The 15,223-nt window shown below is 36.9% G+C and overlaps 1 non-coding gene and 1 pseudogene across 1 annotated transcript; both read right to left on the bottom strand.

Moving 5' to 3' along the window:
* Nucleotides 1–3,651: 3,651 nt before the first annotated feature.
* On the bottom strand, nt 3,652–3,847 carry LOC120164102. The gene has a single exon (XR_005519710.1). It is a non-coding gene; the product is annotated as a U2 spliceosomal RNA (small nuclear RNA).
* A 27-nt stretch (nt 3,848–3,874) lies between these two features.
* On the bottom strand, nt 3,875–15,216 carry LOC120164051 (annotated as a pseudogene).
* Between the last annotated feature and the right edge of the window lie 7 nt (nt 15,217–15,223).

The following is a 15,223-nucleotide window of genomic DNA, read 5'->3' as shown; positions in this document are numbered from 1 at the left end:
TTATATTTATACCGACCATAAGAGACTGAAGTATCTGCCTACTCAGAAGGAGTTGAATATAAGACAGTGTCGCTGGTTAGAGCTTCTAAAGGATTATGATTGTGAGATAGATTATCATCTGGGCAAGGCCAATGTGGTGGCAGATGCCTTGAGCTGTAAGGCAGTATCTGATCTTAGAGCCTTGTTTTCCAGGTTGAGTTTGTATGATGATAGGAGTCTATTGTCAGTGTTGCAGATTAAGCTGACTTTAGCCGAAGAGATTAAGGCTAAGCAGCTCCTAGATAGCTATTTGTTTTCCATCATCGAGCAAGTTGAGAAAGGATAGAGCTCGGATTATACTCTTAATTAGGATGGTATTTTGTGCTTCCACGACCGTTATTGTATTCCTAGGGATGGTGAGTTGAGGCAGATTATTCTTTATGAGGCCTATAGTAGTCCTTATGTTATGCACCTTGGTAAGGACAAGATGTACAAGAATCTTAAAGAGCGTTGTTATTGGGTTGGTATGAAAAATGATATTTCTAATTTTGTGGTGAGGTGTCTGACTTGTCAGCTTGTCAATGCAGAGCATCAGCATCCGTCTGTTTTGTTGCAGCCCATTAAGATTCTAGAGTGGAAATGGGAGCGGGTTATGATGGACTTTGTGATTGGGTTTCCTTTGACTCATTCTAAAAGGGATTTTGTTTGGGTGATTGTTGATATACTTACCAAGTCAGCTCATTTTATTCATGTTCGAGTTAATTATTCCATGGATAAGCTGCCTAGGTTATATATCTCTAAGATTTTTCAGACTTCATGGTGTTCTATTATCTATTATTTCTGACCGAGATCTGAGATTCACTTCTAGATTTTGGAAGGCTCTGCATGAGGCTCTAGTTATTCGTCTGAACTTCAGTACAACTTTTCATCCACAGATTGATGGTCAGTCTGAGAGAATGATATATGTTCTAAAGGACATAATATAGGGTTGTGTGATTGACTTTTATGGTAATTGGGAGGACTTTCTATCGATAACCAAGTTTACTTACAACAATAGCTACCAAGCTCGCATCCGTATAACACAGTATGAGCCTCTGTATGGACGTAAATGTCGTACTCATATCTGTTGGACTGAGTTGCATGATAGGAGGGTGTTGGGTCAAGAGTTAGTCCAGGAGATAGCATATTTTCATATTGATCTGTGATCGCCTGAGAGAGACCTTTGATAGACATAAATTTTATGTGGGTCAGATGATTAATGTATCTCCGTGTAAAAAGGTTTTAAGATAATTTGAGTCCAAGATTCATTGGGTCGTATCGCATTCTAAAGATTATCAGACATTTTTCTTATCAGATTGAGTTGCCATTCACTTAGTCGTATTCATGATGTTTTTCATGTTTCTATGTTGAGGCGATATCGTCTGGATCTGGGTTACATCATTCAGGTTGAGGATGTAGATTTGAGACCTGATTTGCCTTATGAGGAGAAACATATTCAGATTTTACACCGGGACGAGAGTGTTCTTCAGAACAGGTGGATTCTAATGGTTAAAGTTCAGTGGAGCAACCGCAGTCCCAAAAAAAGCTACTTGGAGACCTTGGAGTCGATGGAGGTTCAGTCTATGTATCTGTTTAAACTAGGTAAATTTCAAGTACGAAATTTTTTTTAAGAGTGAAAGAGTTGTCATACCCCAAATTAGGGCTAAATTTTTCTTAATTTTATTCTAGGGACTAAATTAAAAGTTTAACTAAATTTAGGATTAAAATGAATTTTTAAGCAAATTCATATCTAAATTCAGAAAACAATAAATGTTTAGGGACCTATAGCATAATTCTATCATTTTCATTTTGGATAGGGTTTAAAAGTTAAAAATTTCCATTTCTGAAAAAATTCAAACCCTTTTTCTCTCTTACTTTCCCTTTTTAAAAAGTTTAAGCCAATAATCTTCAACCGCAGATTTATCGTCGACCGTAGCTCCGTTTGCTACACTGCCCATGCCAATGGAGTCCTTGCGTTGTCCCAAGTCCACCGGTGTCTATTTCTAGTCGTTACCATCAGCGTGTGGAGGGGTGAGGTGAATTAATTTTTTGACATAGCGTAATCGAGCTCTCTTTCGTTCATCGCCGTGAACTGAGCTTGGTAAGTATCTCAAAATACTTTAAAATAATTTTTAGAAATTTTACGTAAATTTTCTGATGCCCCGAGACCCCGCATGCGCCCCCAAGCGCTGCCACTGCGTGTAGGGCTTGTCCACCACTCTAGTGGGCTTCTAGAAGTGGGTCAACTCGACTCGCTAACTCGTATCCTACTCGATCGCCCGATCTGAGCCGTCTGAACCATTCGAGCCAAATCTAAACTGACTCATTTCTGAACCGGATCGAACTGATCCAACTGAACCAAATCGATCCAACCAAACAAAACTAAATCGAACCGTTGACCATTGACCGTCGTTGTTAACCGTTGATCAGTGTTGAATTTGACCGTTGATTGACGTTGACTTTTTTTGAAAGCCTTCATCTAAATGTTTTGACGTCTTAAGTTTGATTTTGTGGTTTGTTTTGCCAAATTCTAATCCAAAAGCCCTGAATCGAGCCCATTAAACAAAAAAATGCTTAGTATTTTTAGCATTTATACATAGTTATTTGGGATTTGATTATAGAATTAATCTGGGATTATATTTTCATGAAGAGACTTGTGATTCCCCTTATCAAGGGTTGACTAGATTTGGTGTTTCCCATCTGGTATATCAGTATAGTTCGCGTTCTTTGATAGCTACTCATAGGTTTTTATAAATTGTTTAATTAAAGTTTACTCTTTATTTTAATAGGATTTTGATGCAGTTATTCTGATTTGTAGGATCTAGCACTACCTCTGACCGTGATAGGCAGACTCAAGAGTAGGTTATCGTCCCAGACTTCTCAGATCGGTACAGGTGTGTTCCTATTGGTGTTATTGTTTTAACTATCTGTCTAAACTATTTTAAATTTCTATTTTTATTAAATATTGTAAATACATGATATTTGATTTATCGTATGCTTCTGACATGATCTTTAGTTACCGTATTTTTGTATTTGATTCTAGAATATGAAATGTTTTAACGTTTTAGTAAATTAAACTACTATTTTCACTCAAATACACGCACATTTATTACCATTGAGGGCTACGATTGGAGGAAGTATTTCACGTTTTGTCTATGACTTATAAGACCTTACCGCATGCTCCTTTGTTCTGTGCACTGGACAAGACCTTACCACAAGTCCTTATGCTATTAGTATAAGGACCATGTTATTAATATAAGGTCCTTACCGTAAATAATAAAAGAGAAGACTCGATCGAAAGAGAATAAAGTTCAATAAAGAGAAGACCCGATCGAAAGAGGTTACTATTAAATTCAATAAAGAGAAGACTCGATCGAAAGAGATTAAAGTTCAGTAAATCAATAAGGAATGATGTTTATATTTATCAAATTTTAGATTTTGTAAGGGAAATCAAAATACAAAAAACCATGCAGATCAATTTAACAGATTTAAAATTATTAAATACAATACTACTCATAGAAGTCCTAGTTATTGCTGAAATTAAGAAGAAAAGAACGTCATATATACTATTTCAGTGAAGCATAAAAAAATAGCGGACAACTCCAACAAACAACATTTTGTACTGAGATTGGGTGGGGGTGTGCCAGGCCCAAGCTTTAGGCAACGCTTGGGCGACTCTCGAGAGACCCAATAGCAAGCTATTGTGTGGGGCCACTCCCCCTCAAAAAATAAATTTAATATCGTGTGAGTATTGGCCACATATCAGATATTAAACTGATAAGAACATCTATTTCATCTTTCCATTATGCACAAAAGCTCTAAATACAATAGGAATACATAGTTTTGTTCAATCTTCCTCTTTATGCTTTTAACTCTGACCTAATATTATATTTGCCAATAGATTATACAAACACCCTCATTAACTTATAAGTTCTCGTCCAGCATAGTCGATATCAACAGTACTCGAACGAATTCACAACTTCGAGCCTTCTCCTCATGCTCCGTGTCTGACAGTTGCAACTGTTGAGGTTTTCTGTGTGATAAACCATTGTTAGAAACTCGTATCCAATTGGCAAGTATGGATCGATGGGAAAGTAAAATGCAGGCAAACCCTAAGCATCCACAGCCATTTAAATTTGAGAAAATCACCTCAGTGACAAAAAATGCCTTATAATATACGGTTTTAACCAATTTTTTTTGGATTTGCCAAAATGACCAACAAAATCGCAACGCGAATATTAAAATCGCAATGCGAAATAAAAATCGCAATGCGATAGTACAAATTCGCATTGTGATTTTCCAGAATCGCAACGCGAATATGAAAATCGCAACGCGAACATATAAATCGCAACGCGATTCTTACTATCGCAACGAGTATCCGTAAAAATCGCAACGCGTATCCGTAAATCGCAATGCGTATCCGTAAATCGCAACGCGTATCCGTAAATCGCAACGAGAATACGTAAATCGCAACGCGATTATGACTATCGCAACGAGTATCCGTAAATCGCAACGCGTATTTTATTTTTCAAATTCCAAACACAAATATTAAGAGAAAATCCCGTAATCGCAACTCATAACCTAAAACCTAAAATCACAACTCAGTCCCATCTCCATCTCTCACTCTCTACGGCGAAATCCGTCCCCATCTCCGAAGATTTCCGTCCCCATCTCCGGCGAAATCCCTCACAACCATTCACGATCAGAAATCCCTCACAATCATTCAGAAATGGAAAATCAACCTCCGAGTGTTAGTTTTTTTAATTATTTTTATTTTGAATTTTTTGCATTATTTTAGGTTTTTCATATTGAAACTGATGATAAGTTTACTGGTAACTTCAATAATAGATTAACCATTTCACTTAGATTTCATTTCGCGTTGCGATTCTCTCGTTGCAATTTTCATTTCGCGTTACTATTCTCTCGTTGCGATTTTCATTTCGCATTTTGATTCTCTCGTTGCGATTTTCATTTCAACCAAAAGACAAAACAGTGTTGCAAATTTTAGTTTCAAGAATAAACTACTATTTATGTTTATTGTTTTTGGTGTATCTTCACAGTGTAGTTTTTGGTATATCTAACTTGGTATGTTTATTGTTTTTGTAGAAATTTTTTTCGGCTTCATTGACATTAAGGAATAAAGTTAGCCTAGCCACTACAATTGCTTCGAAGCTTTCACCTGCACAAAGACAATTGTTTGAGGAAACCTGCTTCGGGCCATGGCTGAGAGTACAGCATCCGGGTGGAGATGCTAATTTGACCCATTTGTGGCTTCAGACCATGACTAGCGATCTACCCGACAGTATACAACGTGGTGAGGAAGAGATATGGTTTCATTTTCCACCGGCGTATACTTGTTTTGGGCGGAAGGAGTTATGCTTAATCACTGGTCTATGATTCGGACACGATGTAGGCCAGTACACTCGTCATATCGCCCGCCCATCATGGTTATCCCGGGTTTTTCCAGATGAGTCATGGAGAAGCCGAACCTATACGTCGACGACCTGAAGAAATTGTTTAATAAGAAAGATGGTTTCACTCGGATGGATGACGTCGATGTTGTCCGAGTATGCCTTCTACAACTTTTGTATGCCGGCTTTTTAGGCAGAGAGGCCAGACAACCTATTCCTCAGGAGCTAATATTATTGGTAGAGGACCTGAATGCATGGAATCTGTTTCCGTGGGGTTCATATATATGGAAAGCTACCTGGACTAAGTTGTCGTCTGCCTTTGATGACCGTAAAAGTTTGCATGGCGATGGGTCGAAATATACTTTGTCAGGCTTTGTTTGGGCCTTTAAGGTAAGAATTTCCATATAATGTTTCCAAAATTATAATTAATTATTTTAACAATTACTAATGTTTGTTATTATATTGTTTGTAGATTTGGATATTCGAGGCTTTCCCTAGCATGCGGACATATGCAATAAAAACGTCAAATGATATTCCCATGGCTATTTCCTGGAAGAGGAAAAGTATGTTGGATTGGGAAGACTTAATATCATATGCGACAATAAATAATGTAAGTTAACACAAATACTTTCATATATAAACAAGTTATTAATAGTAAACGTTTAACTTTGTTTGAGTTTTTATATTGTTAGGAGGCCAACACTCCATTATAAAGACTGACACCCACGGAGGATGAGCTTGCCACTAATTGGTGGCAAGCTAGTCAGCGTTTTTTTGATGGCACGGATGATGAGCAGCATCCACTTCCTCCACTTCGAGAGCCATCACCTCACCCAGAGCCATCACCTATCCCGTCACATCATCGAGCCTCTTCTCCACCATCACCTCATGATAGGCGACCGACAAAGATGTCACGGCTTCTATCTCTCTGTTCTCCACCACCACGGGATGAGTCAAGGGAGTTACGTGATGAGGTCAATGCCTTGCGTGAGGAGATCGGTACTCTACGCGATAACGATGGTGCATGGCGTGTGGAGGTGTCTACTTTACGTGGTGAGGTTGCCGCTCTACGTGAAATGGTAGTATCGTTGCAGAATGAGGTTCATACTCTACGCAACGAGGTAAGTTTAAGATTTTCCATATTTAACTTGATGATAAATTTACTCGTAATTTCACTTAGATTAACCATTTCACTTAGATTGCTTAGTAAATTTATTCAGTTGCTGCCAATACTGCTAAACTGTTTATTCTTTAACACTGTGAAGTTAGTATTTATCTTTTGTTTTGTCTTTTGGTTGAAGTAAATTTATTCGGTTGCTGCCAATTCTGCTAAACTGTGTATTCTTTAACACTGTTAAATACTATTTGTCTTTGTTTTGTCTTTTGGTTAAACTAAACTGTGTATTCTTTAATACTCTGAAGTTAGTATTTGTCTTTGTTTTGTCTTTTGGTTGAAGTAATGCAATCCATTCAAGTTTCAATTTGCAGAAGAAGAAATAGTTTACTTTCGCAACACGAAACTTAAAATCGCAACGTGAAAAATGACTATCGCAACGCGAAATGAAAATCGCAACGAGAGAATCGCAATGAGAAATAAAAATCACAACGATAGAATCGCAACGCAAAATGAAAATCGCAACGACAAAATTGCAACGCGAAACCAAAATCGCAACGCGAAACTATAATCGCGTTGCAATTTTGGTTTCGCGTTGCGATTTTCATTTCGCGTTGCAATTCTATCGTTGCGATTTTCATTTCTCGTTGCGATTCTCTCGTTGCAATAGTCATTTTCCACGTTGCGATTTTAAGTTTCGTGTTGCGAAAGTAAACTATTTATTCTTCTGCAAATTGAAACTTGAATGGATTGCATTACTTCAACCAATAGACAAAGACAAATACTATGATAGAAATATATTTATCTTTGTTATCTGATGCATTTTGTGAACTATGATAGAATAATGACTTGGCTGAATACAATGCAAGTTTGAAACATATTTGTCTTTGTTTTCACTGTTTAAATATCATGTCTGTTTATTTACTGATTTTTGTATTTAATTATTTAGCGGCCCGATAAAGTGGATGCTTTACGTCGGGTTTTGCTTGCACGACAGAGTTCACGCATCAGACAGCGTGCACGTGCTATTAAGTCTCCGTACACCCCAATAGTGCGAAGACACCGCAAGAAGAAGCCCGACTCGCCTGTCATCCCTCAAGAGTCCACTCCTATCGTTGAAGAGGCCCCTATCATTCCTCGAGAGTCCCCTCCCATCGTTCAAGAGGCCACTGTCATCATTGAAAAGGTCCCTCCCACCATTCAAGAGCCCGATTCACATGGCGTCATATGTAGGCTTCTTGAGAAACCCTCTGACGTGCCGGACATGATAAATGAGAATTGGCTCTCGTATAAGTTACCGGCCAGTACCATTCCAATATCTGAAGTGGAGAGGAGACAACTACCGGACACAATTGTGGATAACACCCTTTGGGCTAAGACCGTAGTTGATTTTTATCTACATGAGCGGAGCCAGAGGTGTTTCACTGACATATGCAAACTCACCGATGATATCTATTTGTTGCTTGATCGATCTTGGTAGGGCGTATTATTAGGGGTCGAAGACAATGGCTATTTCGATGGGGGTAAGTCTTATATTTTTCTTATATTTCAATTTGATTAATTTTTTTTAAATTTATGTAAGTCACTAATATATATCTTTTTTTGTAAAACAACATATCGATGCATGGGTGACACGTCTTCTAATAATTAGGAAACTTAAGAAAAAATAAAAGAAATACACGATATACAATTATGCCGACGTCTTTTAACGCCGTTCACTTGAAGAATCAACGAGATGAATCATTTACGTTGGACAATGAACAAGCTAAATTTTATCCTGCATGGTGGGAGGTCGATAAGGTTAGTATTTATTTTGGATTGAGTTTAAAGGTATTCATAAATAAGTGCGCAAATGAATGAATTATTACTTATGATTGCAGGTGTTTATCCCTGTTTTGGAACGTAAACATTGGATTCTCGTCGAGCTTCAGCTCCCATCCCTTAAGACAATAGTATATGACAGCATGATAAATTACATATCATTGGCTGATTTAAGAGATATTATCAAGGGATGGAGCTCTCATTTGGCTAAATTCTTGGATGCGATAAATTATTTGACTCGTTCTGAAAACAAGAAGCCAAAGAAGCTCAATATTACAGTTATCAGAGACGAGACCGCGCCACAACAAACGGAAGGAGCCAGAGGGGATTGTGGTCCTCTCGTATGCTTGACGTTGGAGCGCTTGACGACAGGAAGTGTAAAGTATCTACCTCCCACCGATAGAGATAGAACTGCAGTAGGCTTGTGGTTTCGGCATTATATGGCTAAATCGATATATACGAGACGCTGCCTACCTGCATCCGCGTTATAAAAATGTCCATAAACAATTGGTAAGTTTATAGGCTTTTGGTTTGAAAATGTTTGGTTAAGTACCTAGAATTCAATAATTTACTGTTTGTAGGTTTTAGATGTGTAGAAAGTGTTGTTTGAGCATATGTTTGGTTTCTGCAGGTTAATCTCAGAAGTGACCTGCGTGAAAATGATGTATGACTACAAAAGTTGATTCAATAGTAGATGAGGAAATAGAATTATTGCTTATTTTTTGATTGTTTAATTGATTGTAAAAGATGATTTGTAAAAGTTGATTCAATAGTATATGAGGAAATAAGAATTATTGCTTATTTTTTTATTGTTTAATTGATTTGTAAAAGTTGATTAGTTTAATTGATGTGAACATAATTCTTATTTGTGCTTATTTAATTGATTGAAATGTAATAGTTGATTTTGTTGATTTCAATCTGCATTATGTTGAAGGCAAAAATGACTATCGTAATGCGAAATGAAAATCGCAACGAGTGCGATTCTCTCGTTGCGATTTTCATTTCGCATTGTGATTCTCTCGTTGCGATTTTTCATTTCGCATTGCGATTCTCTCGTTGCGATTTTCATTTCGCATTGCGATTTTCATTTCCGCGTTGCGATAGTCAAATGAATGCCTAATAAGTGGTAACAACTGAATAACAAGTAAGAGTTAGTTAAGTCAAAATGGTTGGCCAGAGTCATTAATTCAACTGAAAATATTAAAAGTTCACACATAAAATCCACATAATACAACGTTTGCATTTAAAAATCACCTAAGTTAACAGTCTCAAAAGGTGAAGCCAGTTGTGATTGGGATTTTTAAGGTGATTTCCTTTTTGCTTGACATCATATGAGCTTTGGATTTTGATGAGGATCCATATTTTAGTAGAGGAAAAGATGATTGTGATGGCACTGGTGATCCACATGTCAACCTTGTATGACCACTTTCCTTGCACCGACTACATGTCGATCTCTTCTTCTCTTCACCCTTAGACGGTATACGATCGTGACTTTTTGGTCGGCCAGGTAGCCTTCTGTCCATGGCTGGTGGTAAAATTGTTTGTAAGTCATCTGGTATGTCCCACTCAGAAGGATGTGGAATAGGGTAGACAATCTCGGCATAAGTCTGTAGATAAACTTCTGTAGTGTAACAATCCATAGCGTATGGGCTTGAATCATCTTGATTTAGATGAAGAGCAACTTTTATAACATAGCCACACAGATAACCAGATGTTTGTCATTTCATACAACTACACGTCTTTGCATTTAGATCAACCAGCTCATTTAAGTTATTATCCAGTACTTGAAACAAAGTGTTTGAACATGGTTCAACTCTCCATGACGTTGACTTCAATACATGTTTCGTTATCTTTTTTTCAGTCCATGGTGTAACACGATGTTCCAATGTTCCTGTAAATTTAAATAAACAATACTTAGTAAAATATATGATAAGTTATGATTTTAAAGAAATAATTACCTGCATGGTTTCTTTTCTTGTAGTACCACTGTTGAATAGAGGCTCAAAAAAACTCCATTAACATAGTAATAGGTAATTTCCGGGAATGACGACTTAGAGCGTTGATTGATTCTGCACTATTAGACGTCATGAAACCATATCATGCTCCAAGTTGATGTACTTTTGACCATCTTTCAAACCCGACATCTTCTAGTGTTTGAGCACACTGAGGCAAAACACGTCTTAAACAGTTTACATGCTTATTTAAATTCACTTCCCGATAAGCTTTTACACCCTTCCAGTATGTCCATTTGTGTTTTTTTATACCAGCAGACCTTGATTTTATATTTCTATACAAATAAACACCACAAAGTCCATGAAAAGTTTCTGGAAAACACCTTCTAACATCGTTGTCAATTGAGTTTGCCCTATCGGATATGATTGTCAGATTGCTAATAGGACCTATGCAATCTCTAAGATGCCCCATAAACCATGTCCATGAATCAGAGGTTTCAGATTTGCCAACCCCGTAAGCTATTGGCAATATCCCATTGTTAGCATCCATGGCTACTGCTAATAAGTTTATTCCAAGGTATCGACCTTTCAAATGTGCTCCGTCAACTATAATAACTGGGCACATGCAAGTAATAAACGAACGAATCTACAAAATAATATACACAAGAAATATAATCATTTAAATGTGAAATGCATGTAACTAACAAAAATGAGTCAACAAAATTACATTGATTTACTAACCGTAGCACCAATGGCGATAAACAGCAACTCAAAGCGTCCATCTCTATCTGTTTTGATATGAGTTACCGACCCAAGATTTTTCAGCTTTAAATTGTGACAATAAGCCGGCAGTTGGGCAAACGATGCTTCTGGCGACCCCCTCAACAATTCCAAGGCATAACATTTGGCTCTCCAAGCTTGAGAATATGATATATTAATCTTGAACCGAGCATTCATGTCAGTCATAATTTCATGTCCTCGATATACCATACCATTCAAAAACATTAACTCAGCCAGAAAACCACCCAACACCTTTTTGTTTGCCTGTCTATGGTTAGGAAAAACTTAGGTTCTTGAACATGTATGTTTATCAATAAAAGTCCTAACTTGAAACACTTCGCAATCTTTTATCCTCTTTGCAATCATACGCCACGTACAGTTTTTGTCAATCATACACCTTTTTTCGAAACGATCTTTGCTTGATTTGTTAACTTTTAGTTGATAGCCATCTTCCACACATTTCGTATACAAAGCTATCTTCAAGTCTTCCTTTGTATCAAAACAATCATCTTTCTTGATACGAATAACTTTTGTGTAACAATCAACTGCTTTCTTTACCAACTCTTCTTCCGGTATCTGAAGTAATTCTAGCATATTCCAGTTATACTCTCGTGGCATTTTCTTTTCTTCGGGGACTTTTTCTTCTTCTTTTTCTTCTTCAGGATTATATGAATTACAGAATGGATGTTCAACATGTTCATTCACAGTCGTAACTTCTCATTATCATCATCTTCCTCGACAACGGCTGTTTCATCATCAAAATTTGGGTATTGACCAATATCAAAATCATTACACGCAAGGTCTGTTTCTTCTTCTGAAACATCATCAAAATCCGAGTATTGACCAATATCAAAGTCCAGGTATTGACCAAGATCAAATTTCGAATACTGACTAGTACTCACAATTTTTTCTGTTGGCTCATCATCGTCTAATTGGTCAATATGAAAACCGAAATTTGATGCTGAAAGTTGATTGGGATTTGGATTAGAGAAAGGTTGTGGGTTTTGAGAAAAACTTAATTGATTACTACCCGCTACTGACCCAACAATACTTCTAGGTTCAACAACATACAATGTAACATCATCACTTGAAACACTAATGTAAGCAATGAATCGTTCAACATCTTCATTGTCGGTTAACAAATAAACTTTACCATTTCTCTGATAAGATTGCCTAAATCTACTTAGGGGCTCTAAATTCAATTTCTTTGAAACACGTAACATTAGAGTTTCATAAGTTAACTTTTGTAAAGACAATTTTAGTTGAAGATTCACAGGTAAAGACATATATTGTACAACACCATGAACATTCTCCCATGACCCTCCAAAACACAAATCTATCCAAACATGATCAACATTAGATGATTTCATGGTTGTAAATTAATTTACTAAACAGATGAGCTGCGAAACTAAAACATGTTGCCAGATGGAGAAGGATGTCGTTGAATATAGGAACGAATGTCACCGGAGAGAGTGATAGATGGAGATGAAATGAGTTGCGATTTAGGGATTTAGTTTATGATTTGCTGCTGTTGCGTAGTTATATACCCAAAATTTAAGTGTTGCGATTTACAGATTCTCGTTGCGATTTACGGATTATCGTTGCGATTTATGGATTATCGTTGCGATTTACAGATTCTCGTTGTGATTAACGTATTCTGGTTGCGATAATCAGAATCGCGTTGCAATTTTACGTATTCTCGTTGCGATTTACGGATACGCATTACGATTTTACATATTCTCGTTGCGATTTACGGATACGCGTTGCGATTTTACATATTGTCGTTGCGATTTACGGATACGCGTTACGATTTTACGGATACTCGTTGCGATAGTCAGAATCGCGTTGCGATTTACGGATACGCATTGCGATTTTACGTATTGTCGTTGCAATTTACGGATACGCGTTGCGATTTTTACGAATACTCGTTGCGATAGTAAGAATCGCGTTGCGATTTATATGTTCGCGTTACGATTTTCATATTCGCGTTGCGATCGCAATGCGAATTTGTACTATCGCATTGCGATTTTTCAGAATCGCGTTGCGATTTTGGAAACTGATTTGGGATTCTGGGGATCGCGTTGCGATTTTTATTTCGCATTGCGATTTTGTTGGTTATTTTGGCAAATCCAAAAAATGTTGGTTAAAATCGTATATTATAAGGTATTTTTGGTCACTGAGGCGATTTTCTCTTTAAATTTCCTCCATCGACAGCACTGATTGCCTTCATAGCCCTTTCCAACAAAGGAAGCATGAGTAAAACGTACTCATATCTACCTACGGGCCAGCCAACTATAACAGCAAAGTACTTTTGCCTAAGCCGCAACATTTCATAGCAATGGCGACTTGCTCAAAGTCGTTCACTATATTGAAGGGCATAGTGGACTATCAAAATGACTCAAATCACAAGAATAAATGACACAGTATTTTACCTTTCTAGAGATTCTTTATCCGAGCTTTCCTTCTCTGCATTTCGTTCAGATTTTGAAAGAGACTGAAAGCTTAAAGGCTCATCGGTTATGGGTGGATTGAACAAAAACGAATGACAATAATGAATCAGTTTCAACATTGGAGGGTGAAACAATCCACGAAGATCCCCCAAGGTCATGCAAGTTTCCTTCTCGCGGTTCTTTTCTCAACATAGAAAATGTCAAATTCGATCCACCCTTGAGTAATCTTCGCCTGCGCTGTACGTAAAATCCAGTCGAGGAATAACCTGAACCTTTCAAGGCACTCCAACTCACAAACAAACAAAAGAAAATTAACCATACAAAGAAAAAGGCAAACTACAAAAAAAGGGTTTCTATGGGGACAACAAAGTATAAGCTTGGCAACTGCGAGCCGAAATGTATTCATGTTTTGCATCACCATGGAAAATGTCGTTAAACATCATAGCAAATGTCGTTAAACACCATGGTAAACATCAAATCAAATTGAAGTATTTAGCTTTTTAGAGTAGAGCGTATTATATAACCAGCCTTGACATCAAAACCAATTAAGCCCAGACAAAAAGCATCATAAAAAGGATATCTTAAGAATATTCCCATGTTGCATAGTAATGTGGTTAACAATATCCATCCCGACTCTCTTCACGCAAACCAGGCACACCTGAAAAAGGTAACATTCAACCAAACGGAAATTAACTTATTAAGCAAAATTCAAATTTAACTCACAAGCAATGTTGTGTCTAGGAGACCAAAAACACATTTCGGTTTGATGTGCAAAAACAAAGTACAAAAGCAGGAAGAATCACATAATTTATCCAAATATATTTAAAGTTTAAAACTAAGCAGATTCGGGCCATACCCCGGAAATGAGAATGATATTGAATCAAACAACATCTGTAACTTTAAAAGCAGTAAAATTCACAATGAAAGACGCATAATTAGCAAAATTATCAAGGATCTTTTTAAATTAAATTCTCCAATTCAACACCAACTCAGCCGTAAAACCCTATTTCAAATTTAAATTTATTTTTTTCCAATTATGAAAAACTAAATATACGTTTATCATACTTATAAAGTTCAAAATTACTACTCCATCAACATGCAAACTACCTAAAAAAGTTGATATTGATTCCTGACAAATTCAGTAAGAGACACAAATTTCATCAATAGAAATGAAGTCTCATGAGAAATTAGGAAAAGGTTACCCCACTTTTTACTTCAAGGGGATGCTCCTCTTCGATGTGACAACAAAGTCCAATCATCAGCGCAGCAGAAGGGACATAAAAACTCAGCCTTGAAATCCTCATCTCCATCAAATTCTTCATATCCTCTTCCCAGAAACAGATCTAAAACACAACAAAAGCAAAATAGATCAAAAAAAATTATTCCGAAAAATCATTTAATTCCTTATTTTTTTTCCCAAACAGAAAAAAAATAATGCAAACCAGATCAAGGTTGATGACGCCTAGAGGAAGACGAAGAAGAACTGGAAAATCGAGATCTCCATGAATTCGACTCCATTTTTTTCCTTTTCCCTCTCGTTTGAGTTTCGATCCAAGAAGTTGAGGATCGTGAATTTATTGAAATCAAGTCCTAAAAAGTCTATAAACTGGTAGTTTAATTGCCATAGAAACCCTAAAAACGAAGAAAGAAAAGGGAGAAAATATAGCAGACTCTCCA

This window comes from Hibiscus syriacus, unplaced genomic scaffold, assembly GCF_006381635.1.
Source record: "Hibiscus syriacus cultivar Baekdansim isolate YM2019G1 unplaced genomic scaffold, ASM638163v2 tig00111504_pilon, whole genome shotgun sequence".
NCBI lineage: Eukaryota > Viridiplantae > Streptophyta > Magnoliopsida > Malvales > Malvaceae > Hibiscus > Hibiscus syriacus.
The sequence above is the reverse complement of the archived record's forward strand: the minus strand, read 5'-3'. Positions and strand labels throughout refer to the sequence as shown.